The sequence below is a fragment of the Propithecus coquereli genome, unplaced genomic scaffold (assembly GCF_000956105.1).
Source record: "Propithecus coquereli isolate 6110/MARCELLA unplaced genomic scaffold, Pcoq_1.0 Scaffold227, whole genome shotgun sequence".
Lineage (NCBI taxonomy): Eukaryota > Metazoa > Chordata > Mammalia > Primates > Indriidae > Propithecus > Propithecus coquereli.
This window is the reverse complement of record NW_012147808.1, coordinates 1,173,107-1,193,141: the sequence shown is the minus strand read 5'-3', so window position 1 is coordinate 1,193,141 and position 20,035 is coordinate 1,173,107. Positions and strand designations below refer to the sequence as shown.

Sequence of the window (20,035 nt, the reverse complement as noted above, 5' to 3'; positions counted from 1 at the left end):
GTACCCCATAAATATGTACAAATGTTATGTTTCAATTAAAAAAAAATCTGTTTAAAAAAAAAAAAAAAAGTTGAAAGTAGTTTCCTAAAAGGAAACACGATTAGAAAGTTAGAGAGGTTTGGTGCAAAGGACTGCTGTTTTTATTATAAGCCTTGTAGTATTTTTAAAAGCTGTGTTTATGTATTACTTCAATAAAAGAACTAAATAGAAAAATGAAAGTCTGAATTATCATTAGATAAGATGCTTAGTCTTTGTGGGATTACCCTGGGATACTGAGACAGGTTACCTGTTGATTAAGCCTGTGGCCTGCCACATGTCCCCAGGCTGTGTTAGGGACTCTGCTTGGGCCTCTCTAGTTCTCCCTTTTCATTTTTCTTAGTATAAGCCACATTAAGTTAGGACATTTCTTAGGAGTCTATAGGTGAGAAGAACGCGTCCTTTTTAATTAGCTGCTATTCTCTTCTGGTTGGAAACTAGATCTAGGCAATAATAATAATAATAACAATAAACATATTACGAATGAGTTTCGCCTCATAGTATATTATGACCCTTCTACCCTTAAACTGGTATCTTCTGGTACTATACTCAGAGCCCACAAACTGTAAACCTCTGTAAGATCAGGGATTTTGCCTGTTTTGTTCAGTGATGTGCTGGCTCTCAGTAAACATTTGTTAAATAAATGACTACTCTGTGAATTATTTAAATTCCAATAAATGGATATTTAGTGCCTACTCTCACTGAGCTCAGACTTAAGTAGGGGATATGGACATGTAAACAGAATAAATTTGAAGTCAGAATATGCCTGGTACCCAGAAATGGGAGGTTCTCTTGGTGGGGAGTTATCATGGAAGCCTTCATAAATGAGCTGACAACTGAGCTGAGTGTTGAAGGATGAGCGGCGATTAGCTAAGTAGACAAAGACTTACCAGGCAGAAAGAACAGCATATGCAAAGGCATAGGAATAGGAAACAGCAAGGCATATTCTGAAAACTGTAAGAGTTAGGATTGCTAGAACAATTTCATGTCAGGTGAGGTTTAGAGAGGCAGCTTATATAGTTTGAAAACAAAGCACTTTGTACTATTGCTTTGATTACTTTTAATTCTAAATATTGTAGTATTAATAATAGCCACAATTATATAGCACTTAGTATTTGTCAGGCACTTCTCTACAAGCTTTAAATATACTAATTCATTTAATCCTCACAGTAACCCTAGATATGTACTGATTATTCCCATTTTATGGATGACAAGTCAGTTTCCTGAGATCACCAAGCTGGCAAGTGGTAAAGCCAGGTATGAATTCAGGCCATGTGGCTCCACATTGTTTTGGATTTCAAATAACATCAAAGAAGAGTATGATATTTACATTTATTCAAGGGGGTGGATGGATTTTAACTGGTTGAGAAACACTTTGTTAGATCATGAAGTGAGAGGAAGAGTAGGAAAAGGTGAAGTGGAAAATGTACTATAAATAGGACAATGCTAGATCGTGAGAGGCCTTACATACCCATTCCCTTGACTGCTGTTTGCTTTTTGTACTTTCATTTAAGGGCAACTTGATTTCTGAGCTTATGTCTTCTGAATCACTTCTAAATTAGAAGATCTCCCTCCTTCCTTTTCACCTCAGTAGAATGAGGACCTTCCTTATAAAATCCATCTACTCTAAAATAGTCTCGTGTAAGTCTTAATCAGATTTCACTGTCAACAGTATAATACAGTTAAGTGTAGTGTAAAAAAAAAAAAACAAACACCTGTAATGTTCCGTTGTTGGATATTTCCATTTATTTTTTCTAAGCGAATGATTGAAAGTTGTGAGGTTATGATACTTTGACATGTAAGAATATATTAACAGTTTAACCTTCCTCCTCTTACCCCTATGGTAGGGCAGCTGTAGAGTGTAAGGAGGTGTTCAGGCTATGGCTCTTTAGTTTGTGTTTTCTGCAGGTTTAAGTGAGATCCTTCACATTTAACAAGACTTTCTTACAGGTGAGATGTTAGGGGACTAGAGTTCTTTTCCAAGTTGGAAAATTAACTGTCAGAAAAACCTTGCCAAAGTAGGAAAACAGGTATGTTTTGAGTTTTCATCAAAAACAGATTAGACTTTTTTCCTGATAGTGCTTTGTACCTGTCAGTCAGGTTAGCAGTTAAGTTATCCAGTGGCAGACTTGAAAATGTGCTATGCAAGACTGGAGTTTTAGAAGAAAATGCCCTTAAGCATCATATTTTTACACTGTTCTCCTCTGAGTCTGCTCTCATGAAGTAATTTATGATGCATTTAAGCCAAGGTTAGTGGATAGTGCCTTCTCAGGAGACCTGATCTCAGTTTGATAGGTCCTCCTTCAAGTGAGCTAGAGCAAGGTCTAGAGCAGCCTACTGCTTGTTTGCACTTGAGACCCCTTGCTGCTGTTAGAGTTAGGGTTTTAGTTGATTTTACTTATTTTAGCCTGAGTCATATTAGAGCTGATATTTTTAAAGAGATACCAGTTTTCTCTTTTTTTCTCTATTCAGAAAACAAAAATTGAGAACAAAAAGTACAAGTTTTCCTATGTAATTCAAGAAATTTCATTCTGTTCTGCAGTTTCTAAACCAGCGTGGGTTTGTTGGGGAAATTAAGCCCTAATGCTCTTGGTGTCCATTATATGTATTGAATTAACATTCCTGTGCATCTAGAATGATAATTGAGAAAATAGTCACTGAAATAAGTTTTCATGTTGTGTGGCTTAAATGAGGAATCGTGGTTTAGAAAGGCTGATGGGAAACCCTCTCCTGTAAAACTCGTAGACATCCAAAGATTATATCTGAGTGGGTGTGTGTTGATATGGTAATGCTTATGTAGTTCTAAGATGGAAGATAAAAAGGTCTTAAGCAGTAATAGACCACTGGATGTGATTCGGTAAAAATAATTATTCTGCAGTGTGTTTCCTTTAATAAAACACAAAAAGAACTTGGGGAAAAACCCTCAGTTGTTGTTTTTATGTAAATCAAAACATTAATGCCAATAATATTTTTTATTTTTGTGCTAACATGATTTTTTCAGCATTTACTATATCCATCTTGATTATTTTTACTGTATTTAAAGCAAATAAAATCAGTTATTTTCATAAGCTATGGCCCTTGATTAGTTTTTAAAACAGATAAGTAAAAAGCATGTCAGCCTATTATTTGTACTTGTAAATAATGTAACTGTGTTATGGAACTGAGCCCTGGGGAGGAGGCCAGCACATGGATTGTTTACTAGAAGTGTCAGGATTCTCACAAAGCACAGGGATTCTGTAGCTAATCTTAAAGTTTCCCTCTCTAAAGGTCTTTTAAACAGGAGCATCTGTGAAATAAAATGCATTATATTTCTGCAACTAAAACCTGATTCATTGGGAATGATAGTAGATCACTGAATGAAGAAAAATTTAAAAAATAAATAAATCAATCCCGATTCATTGGTTGGGAGAGCCATTATTGGTGAAGTAAATGTATAGGTGAAAATATGTTTCATAGGCAATAGAAATGAACAAATTTATATTCCTAAAAATTACTAATAACAGAAGCTGCTAAATTACTCTCTTTTTTAAAGAAATGTTTACAAGGACCTGGTGAGTTGTTTTGTTTTTGTTTTTGTTTTTGTTTTTTTAAAGACAGGGTCTTGCTCTGATGCCCAGGCTGGAGAGCAGTGGCATTATCATAGCTCATTGCAGGCTTGAACTCCCAGGCTCAAGTGATCTTCCCGTCTCAGCCTCCTGAGTAGCTAGGACTACACGTGTGCATGGCCACGGCTGGATAATTTAAAAAAAAATTTTTGTAGAGATGGAGGTGGGTCTTGAATTCCTGGCCTCAAGCAATCCTCCCACCTCAGCCTCCCAAAGTGCTGGGATTGCTGGTGTGAGCCACGATGCCCAGCATATTTTTAAAAATCGTTTACATGAAAAACTGGTGTCATTGAGAAGGTATTGTATGAGCTATAAAGAAGCAAGAATATTTTAAATTTCAAGACTTTAAATAAAAGGTACCAATATTGCAGAGCTTCCTAGTGGCAGCAGTTCTTTGTCACCAGTGTCCTAATTTGAGACACCTGCCAAATGGGAGCTGATTCTGCATTAGCAAAACAAAACTATTCAATTGCTCCTATCATTTTAAGGCTTTTAACTACAAAAATTCTACAAAAAACTTTTTTACTACAAAAAAAAGTAAAATAATGGTTAAACATTTTAAAATTCTGGTTTTAGGCTCACATTCTATTATGTTTTGAATGGATCTTCTAATATTTAACTTATGGATGCCTTACAGGTGAATTCATGGAATCTGGGTCTAAATTATTAGGGTATTTGTATTAAGAGATCCCGTGACTCCTGCTGCCTCTATGCCTGACAGATCATTGATGACATGGTATATAGATCTGGTGATAATTTTATTGGATCTCAGTTCAGATGACTTACTAATGAAGGGATGAGTTGACTGCTCTGGGGAATTGGAAGGGTCAGTGGAAAGAAACCTGTGGCTAGCATTTGTGTAACAGTAAAAGGTCTGTGGAGAGAAAAGTCTCAACTGACTCACTGGCTTCTTAACTGTCACTCCTCAGTCTGAATGCCTGTAGGGTGCTATCTAGGGTACCCACATACTTCTCCCATCAGTTGTAGAATGGTCATCAGGAGTGAGTTGTGTGGAATACTGTTCAGCTATAGAAAAAAAAAATGAAATCGTGTCTTTTGTAGCAACATGGGTGGAACTGGAGGCCATTATCTTAAATGAAACAACTCAGACACAGAAAGACAAATAACTCATGTTCTCACTTGTAAGAGGGAGCTAAATAATGTGTACATGTGGAAGCAGAGTGTGGAATGATGGACAGTGGAGACTGAGACTCAGAGGGGTGAGGGGATGGGAAGGAATGATGGGAGGTTGTTTGGTGGGTACCATATGGGTTGCTGCAGTGATGGATGCATTGAAGGCTCTAAGTTTACCACAATGCAGTATATCAATGTAGCAAAATTGCACTTGTACACCATGAATATAACAAATAAAATATAAAAAGAAAGGCATGAATAAAAAATAAGTAAATAAAAATGGAGTTAGTCCTCTCAAAAACAAATGGGTTGTGTTTCTTCCCAAACCTGTTTATGCTGTTTGTTCTGGTTATTGTAATTATGTAATTTAATTAACTATTACTAAATCAATGACTTATGAAAAAAAACAAGTAGTTCCCATGGAAACTAAGTTTAATGCTTTGGAAAGAGTTGATAAAAAATTACTAAAAAATTGCCACTTAGTTACATTTGGGTAAGACAACTGTAACAGAATGGGGTAAATTATTAATGTCCGGAAGGTTTCTACATTCAGATTGCTTCAGAGTGTCTTAAATTCTCGCCATAATTTAAAAGCCAAAAATGGAAATGGTAGAGGATCCATTATAACTATGGTTTATGAAAGAAAGACATTTTGGCACTCTAACCTGTAGATCCACAAACAGAAGGCCTGGCCCTATATTACAAGATTAATAAATGAAGGTTCATTTAAGTTAAAATAAGATGCTCAGGTATATTTATCAAATTCTCTTTTTTTTTTTTGAGACAGAGTCTCACTCTGTTGCCTGGGCTAGAGTGCCATGGCGTCAGCCTAGCTCACAGCAACCTCAAACTCCTGGGCTCAAGCAATCCTCCTGCCTCAGCCTCCCAAGTAGCTGGGACTACAGGTATGCGCCACCATGCCCGTCTAATTTTTTCTATATTTTTAGTTGTCCAGCTAATTTCTTCCTATTTTTAGTAGAGACGGAGTCTCACTCTTGCTCAGGCTGATCTTGAACTCTTGAGCTCAAACAATCCACCCCCCTTGGCCTCCTAGAGTGCTAGGATTACAGGCGTGAGCCACAGTGCCCGGCCTATTTATCAAATTCTTATGATTTTCTGATTTATATGACTTTGTTTTCTTACCTGGTCAGCTACTGGTCCTGATCATTATTGGTTAAGAGAGCTTCTACTGCATTGCTTCAAGGTACTAAAACTAAAGTATAATCTTTCATCATTTAATTAATTGATTCACAAACGTTTATGGAGTGCCAATTATATGGAGGCATTCCACTCAGCCTCAGTGACGAACAAGGCTTATAGGATTTCTCTTCTTAAGGAGCTAACCTTCTAATGGTGTATTAGTGAAAGTATAGTGATTTGAATGGTAATGATTTTCTCAACAATTGTAGAGTAGTTATCAAAATAATATCTAGTTTTGTATTGAAGGCCAAAGCTACATCTACCTGTAGATTACTGGTTCTTAGTCTTATTAACAGCTATACCCTAAACTAAACTAAAAAGCTTTAGAAAAATGTTGCATCCAGGGCTGTGTCTTAGACCAATTGAATTAGAATCTCTGTAAATAGGGCCCAGGTATACAAAGATGTATAGGAATGGGGAAGTTGATTTTGGTTAAAGTTGTTTGATATTTCCCAAACTAAATCTGATAACCTCAAGTCAATTTGATGTAGCATTTTTATTCCTGAATCATCTGGGGACAAAAATCTATATGGTGTTGTTTTATCAGAGTTAATGATGTGTTTGAATCTTACTAGAGAAGAAACTTGATGTAATATAATTTTCAAGGATTACTATCATACTAATATTCTGACATTTAGCTTTTCCTTTTAGAAAAAAAATTTAAAGAAAGATGAGTTGATTGAAATTATTCTTTGACTTACTGTAGATAGAAGAGTGCATCTTTTACCAATATGTTAATATTTTACTTTTCAGAAACAGTGGGTCAGAAACCTCAGAAAAAGCATCGTATGTTTTATTTGCTTTAAAATATTTATTTTGGCTGGGCGTGGTGGCTCACACCTGTAATCCTAGGAGGCCGAGGGGGGTGGATTGTTTGAGCTGAGGAGTTCAAGACCAGCCTGAGCAAGAGCGAGACCCTCTCTCTACAAAAAATAGAAAAATTAGCTGAATGTGGTGCCGCATACCCATAGTACCAGGGACTCAGGAGGCCAAGGCAGAGGGATCACTGGAGCCCAGGACTTGGAGGTTGCAGTGAGCTATGATGACGCCGCTGCATTCTAACCTGGGCAACAGAGTGAAACCTTGTTGCAAATAAATAAATAATAAAGTAAAATATTAATGTTCAGTTTTTCTGCCTCCACTGCAACCATGGTGCCCATGAAAAAGCTTGTGGCAAAGGGAGGCAAAAAAAGAAGCAGAAGGTGCACCCTTGACTGTACCTATCCTCTAGAACTGCGATCCCCAAACCCCGGGCCACAGACCAGGTCTGTGGCCTGTTGAGAATGAGGCTGCAGAGCTCCCCCTCACCCCCTGCCTGACCGCCCCCTTCCAGAAAAATGATCTTCCATACTGGTCCCTAGTGTCACAAAGGCTGGGGACTGCTGCTGTAAAAGGTGGAATCATGGATGTTGCCAATTTTGAGCAGTTTCTCCAAGAGGGAGCCAAAGTGAATAGAAAACCTGGGAATCTCAGTGGAGGAGTTGTACCTTCAAACGGAGCAAGATCACTGTAACTTCTGAGGGATATCTTTTTCTAAAAGGTATTTGAAATGTAGCACTAAAAATTATTTGAAGAAGAAGAATCAATCTGGTTGCTAACAGTAAAGAGAGTTATGAATTATGTTATATCCAGATTAACCAGGATGAAGAAGAGGAGGAAGATGAGGATCAAAACTCATTTATCTGGAATATTTTGTCTGAGTTCTTGAATAAAAACTAGAAAAACAAAAAAGGTAATGTTCAGCTTATATGAAATGCTGATACATGTTAGAAAATATTGAGCCATGGAATTCTTTTTACCAGTCATAGCATATATGTAATTTTATATATGATGAACAAAGAGTAATTGATGTCAAAGGTATTGACAACATCTTAAAATCTCCTCTTAAGAATGATTTCATTTATACTTAATCTTTAGGCCTAGAAATTTTGAAGATTAAAAGTGTAGCACATTCATTATTTTTCTTCTTAGCATTTGCAAAGTATAGTTATGCTTTTCTTATTCATTTACACACTGTTTTTTACCTTTTTATTTTATTTTATTTTTTTAGAGACAGGGCCTCACTCTGGTGCCCAGGCTGGGGTGCAGTGGTGTGATCATAGCTTACTATAACCTTGAACTCCTGGGCTCAAGTGATCCTCCTGCCTCAGGCTCTCAAGTAGCTAGGACTACAGGCATCTTTATACACTTTTATCACACAAAAGAGGACTGGAAATTAGTACCTTTACTTTTAGGTATTCGTTTCACTAATGATCCTTTCATATTGATCATATTGATCAGGTACATGTATTATAGAAAGTTTTTAATACTGGTATCCATGAGATGTGATCTAGTATTCTGTGAAACCAAGCATTTATCAGGATGCTAGATCAAATTTTAAAATACACACTATATGTAATTATGAATTTTGAATTGAAAATGGAATTTTAATAATTCAGTTCTACCCTTAGACTAGTAATGCTTTAGGGGAGGGCACATTGATTGAGGCACTTAGATTTTCACTTTGTTGTATAAAGGTAGCTTCTTTCCATCCCTGATTTGCCTTCACATGACAATTCCTTTACCTTGTCTCCTAACACATGTGTATGTGCAGGGACACTCACACATGCTCCTTGAAGATGGAACTGTTAGTTTCCCCTTTCTGTGATCTCTTTGCTATCCATCATAGTAAGCATGGTAAGATGGCTTGGTCAGAGATGTCCAGGAAGGTGGAAAAGCCTTGTTAACTGAAAGTAAAAGGGAAAATACTTAAAAAATTCTGTAGGTGATTAACTGCTTAGATAAAGATTTCAGAGTCCCCACCTGGGCAAATGGTGAGAAAACTAGTAGAAATAGAATGTTATCTTATTAGCGCTAGCAATTAGGAGCAGTTTAGCCACATGAATCTTATTTTTTCTATCCCCACCTTCTGTTTTATAATAGTTAAAATTATCAGTGCCTCATATGTAGTACTTACCAGTTTTCAGTTCTGTAAAGTAAACAAACTTTTTTTCCCCTCCTCAGAGTTCAGAAAACTGTAGGCATTGAAGTTGAGTGACTAGTCCAAAGATATTTGGCTGGTGTATGAGTGAAGACTCTTTTGGGTACCAGTGATATAAACTCAAAGTTTTGAAGCAAAAAGAATTTATTGGCTTATATAACTAGTAAGTTGAGGGATGTGGGTGCTTTCAGGCATGGATGGATTTAGGAGCTTAAACTATGTTTTAGGACCCTTTCTCCTCCTTTTGGCCTCATTTGCATACAGGCTGTCCTATACTGGCAGAGGTTGCCTCTGAAAGCTCTACATTTATAACTTGCCATTTTATCAACTCCAGTGTGAGAAGGTTTTTTTCCTTGAAAGTACCAGCAAAAGGCATGGGCATGATTTTCAGGTCCATTCTCAAGCCAGTCTCCTTTGTGGCCAGGGAACTGGATGGAGTCCTTTCATTGTTTAGGCCTGGGTCACATGCCACCCCTGAAGAAGGTTTGGGATCACCTCAACTTTGACTATTGACTATTCCATTGACCGTTACTGTAGATAAAATGTTACCTATTGACCATTATTATAGGAGCAACCTTTGAGAGACTGCCTTAGGTTTATAATAGAATTCTACTAGTGGTTTGAAATACATATGGGGGAAAGGAGGCTTGATAGAAAAGCTATTGTTAGATTGTTTAAATGTTCCAACATTGCAAGAGGCTCCTGATTTCTGAACAAGATTTTTCTCTCAGTTCACCCTCTCTTCTCCTACATGCTTCCCCACACCCTATCACCTTCCTTTCTGTTTCTTGCTTAAGTTCATTCTTTCATCCAATCCCTTCTCTTCCTCCAGTACCTTCCCTGTGTGGGATCAGAGACTAGATAGTTTCCTCATCCTCCTGAGTTGAGGCACGATGACCATTCTCTTCCTTCAAGTAAAATACTACAGAATGGAATTGCACATTTATGTGCTTAAGAACAGCTGAGGAACAAGAACTCAGTTTTCCTTGTGTGGACAAGAAGCTTTGGATCTCTAAAGACCAAAGTCAGAATACCCTGTCCCAGATTTCCCTGGACAGCTTCAACTCCAATGTCTCTGGAGGCCCGAGAAGCAACCTAGACACTGGAGATGGAAGCTTATGGGCTTCCTGTAAACTCTTTCGTGCCCCAAATGGCTTTGAGAATGGAGGCAGGAGGTAATGTTAAATGCTCTGGTTTTCATTCCAGCTGTCAACAGAATAAAAATGACCTAACTGTATTTTGGGCCCCCAGGCAGCACTGAAATGACATGCCACCTGCTGACCTAATCTATTTCATTTCTGGTTACTAGGATAGCCAAAGCAATTTGCTCAATTTGCAATTGACTATTTACTCTTTAAAACAGCAATGGTTAGATCTACTGTAAGAAATCACATACTTTATTTATCAAGAATTAAAACTTTAAAGGTGGAAAGTTACCCTTTTTGGAAGAAGTCATTTAAATATGGTGTATTTCGCCTCAGAGACTAACTATGCTTTTAGAAAGCTACTTTTTGCTGCTGTTCCCCAGGAAGGAGTACAATCTGCTGATGAAATTTTAGATAACAGAAGTGTTTCTCAGCAGCAGCTGAATGGAACAGAGAACTAGGAGACTGCTATATTTATCTTTAGGTAAATTTTTGCAATTCACTAGAAAAAAGTCTGTATAGCATGCAAGCAGATTAACTCATGTTAATCTAGCAGCTGCTTCTCTGGCAAATAGAAGAGAAGATGTATGTAGTTGTAGTCCTGCACACACACTCAGGTACTGGACAGACATCCTTTGTCAAAAACTATGCCACGAGCTGCATATGCCGATGAGTTCCTGTTTCTTCAGTTTCAATTTAGGAAAATCTTATTAACTCCCATTTTTGTCTTCTCCATCAAAATGAAATGATTAAAACTTACAAATTATAGTTTCAGGAGCATGGATTCTGGTCTTGAACATTGTGTTTGATAGTTGTATATAGTACTGCAGTCGATGAATTAGAATCATAGAAGTACCTACTTCATTCCCCTCCCAGAGATCCTTATATCATTAAGTAACATGCTGGCAGAATTAAGGTGTCTGCTTCCAGGTCAGCCCTCTTTTATTTCTTGTTGCTTTCTGTGATTCGGCAGCTATGGAATTTGCTTCCCTGCATGGGCCTCTCAGAAGCCAGCTCGCCTGCTCTCCCCAGCACGCTCACAGTCAGCAGAACAGGGAAATCACACTGATCAGCACACCACTCAGTTGATCAAAGTAAGCCAGACACTTTTCTTCAACAAGACCCAGCGGTATTAGTCACTACGCCTTCTCCCGCCGTGAGCAAGGCCACTGGAATGCTGCTGGCAACGTTAGTCTGTGTGTAAAAAGCTGCTTATGTTCCCTTTTCCTTGGCTTTGGCCTAGGCCAGTGCGAGGCGGGGAGAAAAGGAGGAAAATGTCCCAACAGCCAGTATCTCTTCTTTCTAAAACTTGGCGTGAAGCATTTCCTTTCAAAGGCAATCCCTAATGGCAATCCCAACTCTGCTGGGGAAAGACTTGCTAATTTTCTTTTAATTGCGTAAGAACAGAGCCCTACAGCAAATTGAACATGCGGCGACTACATGAAATATATGACAGAATATGGTCTTACTTTGATTGAGTTAATCACAGGTTTGAGAAATATACAAAATTAAAATAAGCCACATTTTTTGTTACTTAATCTCTTGATTCTGTTGCTTTCTACTATTTGCTGGGTAGTCTTAATGTTATTTTGTAGGGAACCTACAGGTCTCAATGCTAGTTTGTTAGATATAGACAGCAGTTTGCTACTCGTGGCGCTAACAGTTGTATAATTCCCTTTCTTGTAAGCAGTTTGCATTTCAGTACAGTTTACAATATGGAAGATGAAAGGGACCCCCTGATTGGGACAGTGGGTACTCTTTGTCACTTGCAGCTGTGTTCGCAAGGGAGCATGCTGGCAACCAGCAAGAAGAGTGCTGTGACAGGTGGAAAGAGCAAAACCAGAAATATGCTTCTCCTTTCTCTTATCCTCTTTCTATTGCCTTCTTTATCCCCACCCTCTTCTACCTGACCTTCTGTTTTTCTTCTCTTCTCCTTTTAGAAGCCATCTGTTTCCCACTACCAGTTCTTTATGGCTTGCAGATGCCATCATACTGGAATATACCGTGTTGAAGCTAGTCTGTGCTTGACCTACTGAACATATTGTATGTATTTAGACTAGGCTCAGCCTGGTGCACCAAATGGAATGGTGAGGGCCTGGCATATAAAATTTCATAAATTTTACATAGCAATTCTAGAGACTGAAAAGGACATATCTTATTACCTGGGTTTGAGAAATGATAGGGGTCTTTCTAAAACTTGGCTCTGCAAATTCTTTATATTAGAGATGCAAGCAATGTCAGTCTGCATGTAAAAAATGCTACATATATTGCCTTGGCCTGGGCTGGGCCTGAGCAAGTGGGGAGAAAAGGAGGAAAATATCCCAATAACAATTATCTCTCTTTTCTAAAACTTATCATGAAACATTGTCATCCCTGCTTTTGGTAACACCAGTTGTCATTCTGCAGTGCTAGTTTAGCTGTTCCCCAAACAGACACCCAGTTAATGGTCTCCCCTTTGTGGTCTCCCTTGCAATTATCTTCTCCCCAGGCATTGCTGGTAGGAATGTAAAATGGTACAGCTACTTGGAAAAGTCTGGCAGTTTTTCAAAATTTTAAACATAGACGTATCATGTGACTGAGCAATTTCAGTCCTAGGTATACCCAGGAGAAATGAAAACATATTAATATGTTCAAACAAAAACTCCTACATGAATGTTCATAGCAGCATTATTCATGATAGCTAAAAAGTGGATACAATCCATCAGCTGATGGATGGTTAAATAAAATGCGCTATATCTAATGCAATGGAATATTATTCGACAATTAAGAGGAATGAAGTACTGATACATGCTACAACATGGATGGATCTTGAAAACGTTATGCCAGGTAAAAGAAGCCAATCACAAAAGGCTGTTGTATGATTCTATATATTAAATGTCTAGAATATGAAAATGCCTAGAGATAGAAAGCCAATTAGTGGTTGCCCAGGGCTGGGAAAATTGTGTGTGGGGGGATGGCGGGGGGTGGTGGGCAATGGGGAGTGACTGCTGAGTCACAGGGTTTCTTTAGGGGTGATGAAAATGTTCTAAAATTGATTGTGGGGTTGCACAACTCTATGAATATGTTAAAAGCCGTTGAATTCTATACTTTATCTGGGTGAATTGTGTGCTGTGTGAATTATATATCAATAAAGTGGTTAAAAGCAGTATTACATATTTCATTTGGTCTGAGGGCAATGGATTGTCTTTCAATTCAAAGTTGTATAGTTAGGAGAACTCCTATTCTCAGTAAGAATACCAGCCTCTTAATAGTAATAACTTGATTTGCCCAATATGCCATTGTTTACCCAGAATTTTCACTTGCTTTATCTAATTTGACCCCCACTGGACCCCACTGTGCAGATGAAGCTGACAAACGTAAAAAAAAAAGTGTTTCTCTTAAGGTTATACAACCAAGAAATGGTAGAGGAAGTATTTAATCTCAGACTTTCTGATTGTTAGTTACTGCACTCTTGTCAGAACATTGCAAAGAAATAATAGTGACTCTTGGTATTTTCCAGATTCTTAATTATGCTTAACCCTTTCACTCTTGAATATGACTAGACAAACTCTCCTTCTCTGTCTTGCTTCCTTTATCTAGAAAATGGAGATAATAATTCTTCTAACCTAAAAGTCATTTACATTCTTGTCTTGGTTTCTTCAAGCTAAGAATGTTTTCTGTCTCTTGGGCATATAATAAGGACTAACTAATAAAAGACAATTATAAAACATCTTGCCCGGCTATAAAAATGCTTCATAATAAACCATCAAGGAGTATTGTTTTTCTCTTTCTTTTATGTTGTTCAACCTCACAACCTCAGCAGGATATAATAATAACCACTTATATCACTTTTCTCTAAGGAGCTCAAAGCACTTTACAGACGTTATCAAATTAATCCTCCCTACATCCCTGTGAGTTACATGGGGAACTGGTATCGAAGGAGCTAGAGCAAAGTAACTTGCCTGAAGCCTTTATCTCAGGCTGGGTCTATACTGTACTGATTGCTCATTTATTTGTCCCTAGTGATATTTATTTGGTCAATTACATTTATTTTCTATGAGTTTGTCACTATTAAACATGAGAAAATGCTTGACTAGCCCTCCTAAATCATTTTAGATTAACTTAAATTTTATCGAGTGTAAAGCTGTTTATTTTGACCTGGCTCTGTCATCCTTAATCTAGACTGGAAAACAGCTCAAAACTTCTGAATATACACTTTTGACTTGAATGTTCACTATGGGGAGCAGTGCCAACCATGTGTCCTGCTGTGTGCATAGGAGAAATTCTCGATGAGTGTTTAGAAACTACTGTGATTTGTCCAGACACCCTTCACAGAGTGAAGGCAGACTTCCTTCCAAGTCATTGGTTTTACAGTGTATTTACATGAAGAAAGCTCATTTACCATCTGGATTACAACCTAGATCTTTTCCATCACCATCATCATTTAATATTATTTTCATTTTATGGCTTAATCCCATTACCAACCCTTGTGACAGAATATATATGAGGGGAATGTATGTGTAAAATGATTAGGAAGGCCTCTATAAGATTGCTTCAGAGTGGCTTCCAGTAACCCACTAGAAAGTAGAGTAAAGCCTGTCCCAAACACTGGAAAACATTAAGTAAATTCTGGCTTTTTTCTTGCCCTGCGTTAGTAGTAGCTCTGGTTTCTTGCTGAGGCTGTCCTGGCAAGATTTTTTGGCTGGGATTAGTTTTGTTTTGTTGTTTTTTGGTTTCTCTTTTAACATATAATCTCATTTTGCTTGATGGGGAAACAATTTTTCTCCTCCAGAAGTGGGTTTCCCTTGCAAATTAGCCTTGTTGGTGTGCTACCCCATAGGAAAGATGGCCTCAGTGCTGTTGGCACTGTCCTGTGTATAGTTAATTAAACCTCCTGCTGTGAACCTGGATTTCTGCTGCTGCTGTTCACTGATGTGTGTGAATTGAGTGAAGCACATGTACATAAGCTTAGGCGCACTCACAGAAACAAACCCTGAAAACAGCAAAAGATGGAGTTGGGGTAAAACCTTCAGCTTTTAAATTAGCTTGGTAATCTGGCTAGCTGAATGCCAGAGCTCACAAAGCTGAGAATTGCATTTCTAAAGATAAGACAGGCCCTTTTTGTGTTTTTATCTTTTCTTCCCAAAATGTATTGAGTTTTAATATGGTGCTTTATCTCTGTAAGCAAGAAAACAGAGCCAGTGGTGAACTCATGGGCCACTGGGTCCAACTCAAAGAGGAATTTATCCTCATTTTACTGGTGACCACATCTCAAGAAGGTAAACCAGGACCAGAGCATGTCTGCCATGGCCTCTTTGTAGCATTAAAGGGGTCAAGGAATTCACAAAAGGTGTGACTAGGGCTTTCTAAAAGTCTAGTAACTTAACATGTTTTAGAGAACAGATAGTGATTTCCTTTGAAGTTAGGCATCTGCCCTTTTTCATTTCACTAAATGTATGTAGAGAGAATCTTGATTTCTAACCATTGTTTTTTGAATACTTTGTAGTACTTTGATTCCGTCTGTGATACTATTTACTAGGACATACGATTATTTAAGAAGCTCTGAATAAGTTTTTCCCAATTCCCAGCTTGCTTACTTGGGTAAAATATAGCAAGTAATTAGGTTATAGAAGTAATGGAGTCCTAAAAACACATCAGCCACTGAATCGGGCAACCTCTCTGTTCTTTTTCCACCCATCCCAACTCCCCTCAGCAAGTCTGGACTGTGTGTTTTTGTATGAAATCCATCAGCCAGGAAGTGTAGGTTTTTTTTTTTAAGCCTTCCTTTGTGTTAATATTTGGTACAATGATGTGCTAATGCTTATGATCTTTAGTAGGGAAGGAGAAATAAACACACTTAACAGACCAGGACACTGCGTGATGAAAAGTTAGCATGTGGTATATAGATAATGAGAAGAGAGAGGGCAGGGAAGGCTTGGGAACCCAAGTGGAACTTGGCTCCAGAGACAGAAAGAAGGGAGACATTTTGAATCGGGGGAACCACATGAGCCAAGGCAGTGTTATAGGAATGAACATGATATAGAAAAATAAACATAGGAACTTTGTATGCTTAAAAATTTTTCATAAAAAGTGTTGGGAAGCAAACAAGAATAGGATTAAGTAGTTAGAATGGGACCTGGTACTGGAATGCTTTAAAATGACCGTAGTGCCCCCTGCCTAGAACTAGGCTTGCTTTGAAAGCTTTGATCAGTACCTGTCTTGAATGCAATGCTTTAGTATTTAAAGGGTGGGATGAGTTCGTATTGGAGGAAATAAGGTTTCATTGGCCTGTCTGCTTTTTTTGTGTTTGTTTTGCTAAGACAATATATTTGGGGAATTAAATCAATCCTCTATCTTTTAGAAGAAGGCAGGTCTTTAGTTAAGAGAGTAGGGTTTTTTCCTTAAAAGGAAATTTGTTTCGTAATTGTGAAATTTTGGACTATTTGCTTATAAATGAGAATGTTTGTGAGTGAAAGCATAGGTTTAATGTTTAAGAGTTTAGATTGCTGTTGCAGAAGCAAAATTAACTTATGGCATTGTTTCCAATGTGGTTTGGCTGAAGGAATAAGAGAAATCCTACATTTACCTATGGTAAGCTTTCATAGGCCATTACTTAGAAATGCTGTTTGAAAAATTAAATATGAGATCCAAATGGGGGTGGGAAGGGAAAGGGAAAGTAGGAGTTCAGGGGGCCCTGGCAGTGTAAAGATTGGGAGTTTCTGTTGTAGGTTATAATTATAGATTTGAGTAGGAACAGATGACCCTAAAATTTCCAATTACATCTTTTACCTTAGTGTGAATTTTCTGATATTTATCTTTCTACTCATTTAAGGTACATTTTGGTTTAATAATGTATTCTCAATAAAGCCAAGAGGTACCTCTGGCTGTACTGTAGGACAGCTTTTGAGTAGTGGTTTGTTTTATTTTCCAGTCTGTTTTCATGTATCTTGTGTTATATTGATAGTTGCTATTATTTATCTCATTTAAACAGTAGTGCTTAGGTGGAAACTTGATTCTAGTCAATTTTATTATGATGAGTTTACCATCTTCTCAAATGTAGTACTCGTCTAATGCATTGTTACTCTATGATGAAGGTAAAAACAAATTTATAGCTGTTAACCACAATCTTAACCTTTCCTCAGTTTGCTTGATTTACTACAAATTAAATTATATTATGCCTGATATAAATCATTAAGTATATAATTTAAAGCAGTTGCTGTGATCCATCTTTTACTGTTTTCTGCTCTCACATCCAAATGTGGAACTTCAAGTCTGAAAAGCAGTGAAATGATTAGAAAACTGCCCTTCTGGAGTCCTAAGCAAGCATTCATTTCCATGTTAGTATATGACAGCGGGATCCTTTCAGCTCTGAGCCGGAGATGCACACATTGCATTCAGGATGGAATGTTTGCTCCTTGACTTGTCTGCCTGATTTAAATATTCATACTTCACCAGAAGGAAAAAGCTGCTGACTTCTAAAAGTGGGTCAGGTTTTTTTTTTTTTAATGGCCCTTTTGGCACTTTGTAACATGTTAATACTGCCTTAGAGATGGAGAATAGTTTGGCAGAGCTCATCTTTATCACTTCAGGGGCCAAAGCTTCACTAGGCCAGTGGAGAGAGAGAGCATTGCAGATATTAATAACTGATAGACTATGATATGGGCTTTATTTGCCTTTCTGTTTGCTTTTCTGGATGTAGAATGTATGTTAACCAGAAAGGATTAATTTAAGAAAAACCTTTTATGTGTAGAGGAATGATAAAGGTGATAGTGTAAGTAAACAACAGTATCCTGTATCTGCAGATGTGTGATACTTCTGACAAATTCCACAATTGCATACATTTATTTTATTTTTGTATTTGGACATGGTAACTTTTGAAAGAGGTCTTTGGATAGAATGGGATCATGACCTAATCACCTCCTAAAGGCCCCACCTTCTAATAAATAGTATTGCATTGGGGATTGGGTTTCAACATACATATTCATTTTTAGGGGACAGAAACATTCAGACCATAGCACCATGTCTTAGTCATAGGACATAGGTGAGATTGAGAGAGTTCAGGTTACTTGTCCAGGAGAAATGGTATACATTTCACCAATCTCTTTCTTCAGTTTCCCAGGGTTTATAAAAGCCATTCAGTGGTTTCAGTCCAGTCTTACAATGTGTCCATGTTCTGTCTTGTACCTTAGCCTAGGCCAGCTCAAGTGGTGATGAACTCTCCCAGAGTTGCACCGATCACAACTACTAATATGGCTTCTTCTCAGATCTTCTTGATTATTGTCAAATTCTAGCTCCCAATTTAAAATGGTCAAAGATGGGTCAGGCGCGGTGGCTCACGCCTGTAATCCTAGCTCTCTGGGAGGCCAAGGCAGGTGGATTGTTTGAGCTCAGGAGTTCAAAACCAGCCTGAGCAAGAGCGAGACCCTGTCTCTACTAAAAATAGAAAGAAATTAATTGGACAACTAAAAATATATAGAAAAAATTAGCCGGGCATGGTGGCGCATGCCTGTAGTCCCAGCTACTCAAGGGAGGCTGAGGCAGAAGGATTGCTTGAGTCCAGGAGTTTGAGGTTGCTGTGAGCTAGGATGATGCCACGGCACTCTAACCCGGGCAACAGAGTGAGACTCTGTCTCAAAAAAAAAAAAAAAATGGCCAAAGACCTGTCTGATGATCTAAAATTTGGTTCAGATATCCCTAAAAATGTGGAATATTCCCTACCGAGGAATATGTAGCTCTCCCACAGGCTAAAGATGTACTTGCTTTTATCAAAACGATATACACTATAGTAAGTTGCCTGGCACAGAAAAATAACCAGAATATTATTGAACTGGTACTTCTAAGGAATTGTTTACCTTCTTTTAGACAACAGTTACGTTCCAGAGATTGTTTTATAAATCTCAAATCATATTAAATATAGTAGGGAAATTGCCATTTTTAACAGTTAAACAGACATATAGGATCTAAAATATATTAGGTGAATCCTGGTCTCCAGGATCTCATAGTGTAGAATTTTAAGGAATTCTGGGGTATATCTTTACTATAAGGCACAGAATCCTTGTGTAATAGAAATGCCTACCAGTGAAATGTTTAAGGATTAAATGTCATGATGTCATGTTGTCTACTTTCAGATGGTTCGTGGAAGAAAAAAGATATATGATGGTTTGGGGAAAGGTGAAAGGATATAAAAATATTTGATTTGTCAAAGAGATCATTATAGTATTCTTTGAACTTTTCTGTATGTTTGAAATTTGACAAAATAAAAAGTCACAAAAATAAAAACGAGAAATGCTTTCTAGTTTATTTTAAATCAGGGTCTTCATGTGTTGGGTGTGCTTATAAAGCGGCAAGTGGGTAGGACCTGTACCTTTGGAATCCTGACATGCACATGTCACTTAATGAATCACCATACCCCAGAAAGAAGCAGGTTATCTTGACCTGCGCATAATTGAAATGAAGGTGAAGAGACTTCTGACTTTGAGATTAACCACTTGGTTCATATCCTCAACATATATTTGAGCCAGATGACTAAAAAATAATCAATTTTCAATGTGTTTGGTAGCATACAACAAAAATTGTTGTTGCTCAAAAGAAATAACCACAACATCCAAATCATTATGACGTAGTAAGTTCTCCGAACATCCTGTTTCTAAGATCTCATTTATTAATGACTTGTCTTTTCCATTCTCCTGAGTTTTTTTCTTTTCTAGTGACATATTACTGTATATTCTAAAAAGCATTTGTGTGTGTTGAGAAAATTTGGTTATAAAAAAGGTGAGCATTTCTGCTTCTATGTTTGAAAACTGTGTTGGTGGGCTGTGGGGGAAAGAGGGTGAATAAGAAGCTGGATTTTTATACAAGTTTTTAAAAAGAGAAAGAAGTGAGTACATGATGTACTGCTTGCTGTATTCTCTTCACCATGAAATGTCGGTGAGGGTGACCTATTTACTGTACAGGCA

General features: G+C 37.7%; 1 protein-coding gene and 1 pseudogene across 1 annotated transcript in view; both read left to right on the top strand.

Annotated features, from left to right (window-relative positions):
• PHF21A (PHD finger protein 21A) overlaps positions 1-20,035 on the top strand; it is a 152,728-nt gene that overhangs the window by 33,753 nt on the left and 98,940 nt on the right. The window lies entirely within an intron of this gene.
• Positions 7,125-7,694, top strand: LOC105811019 (annotated as a pseudogene).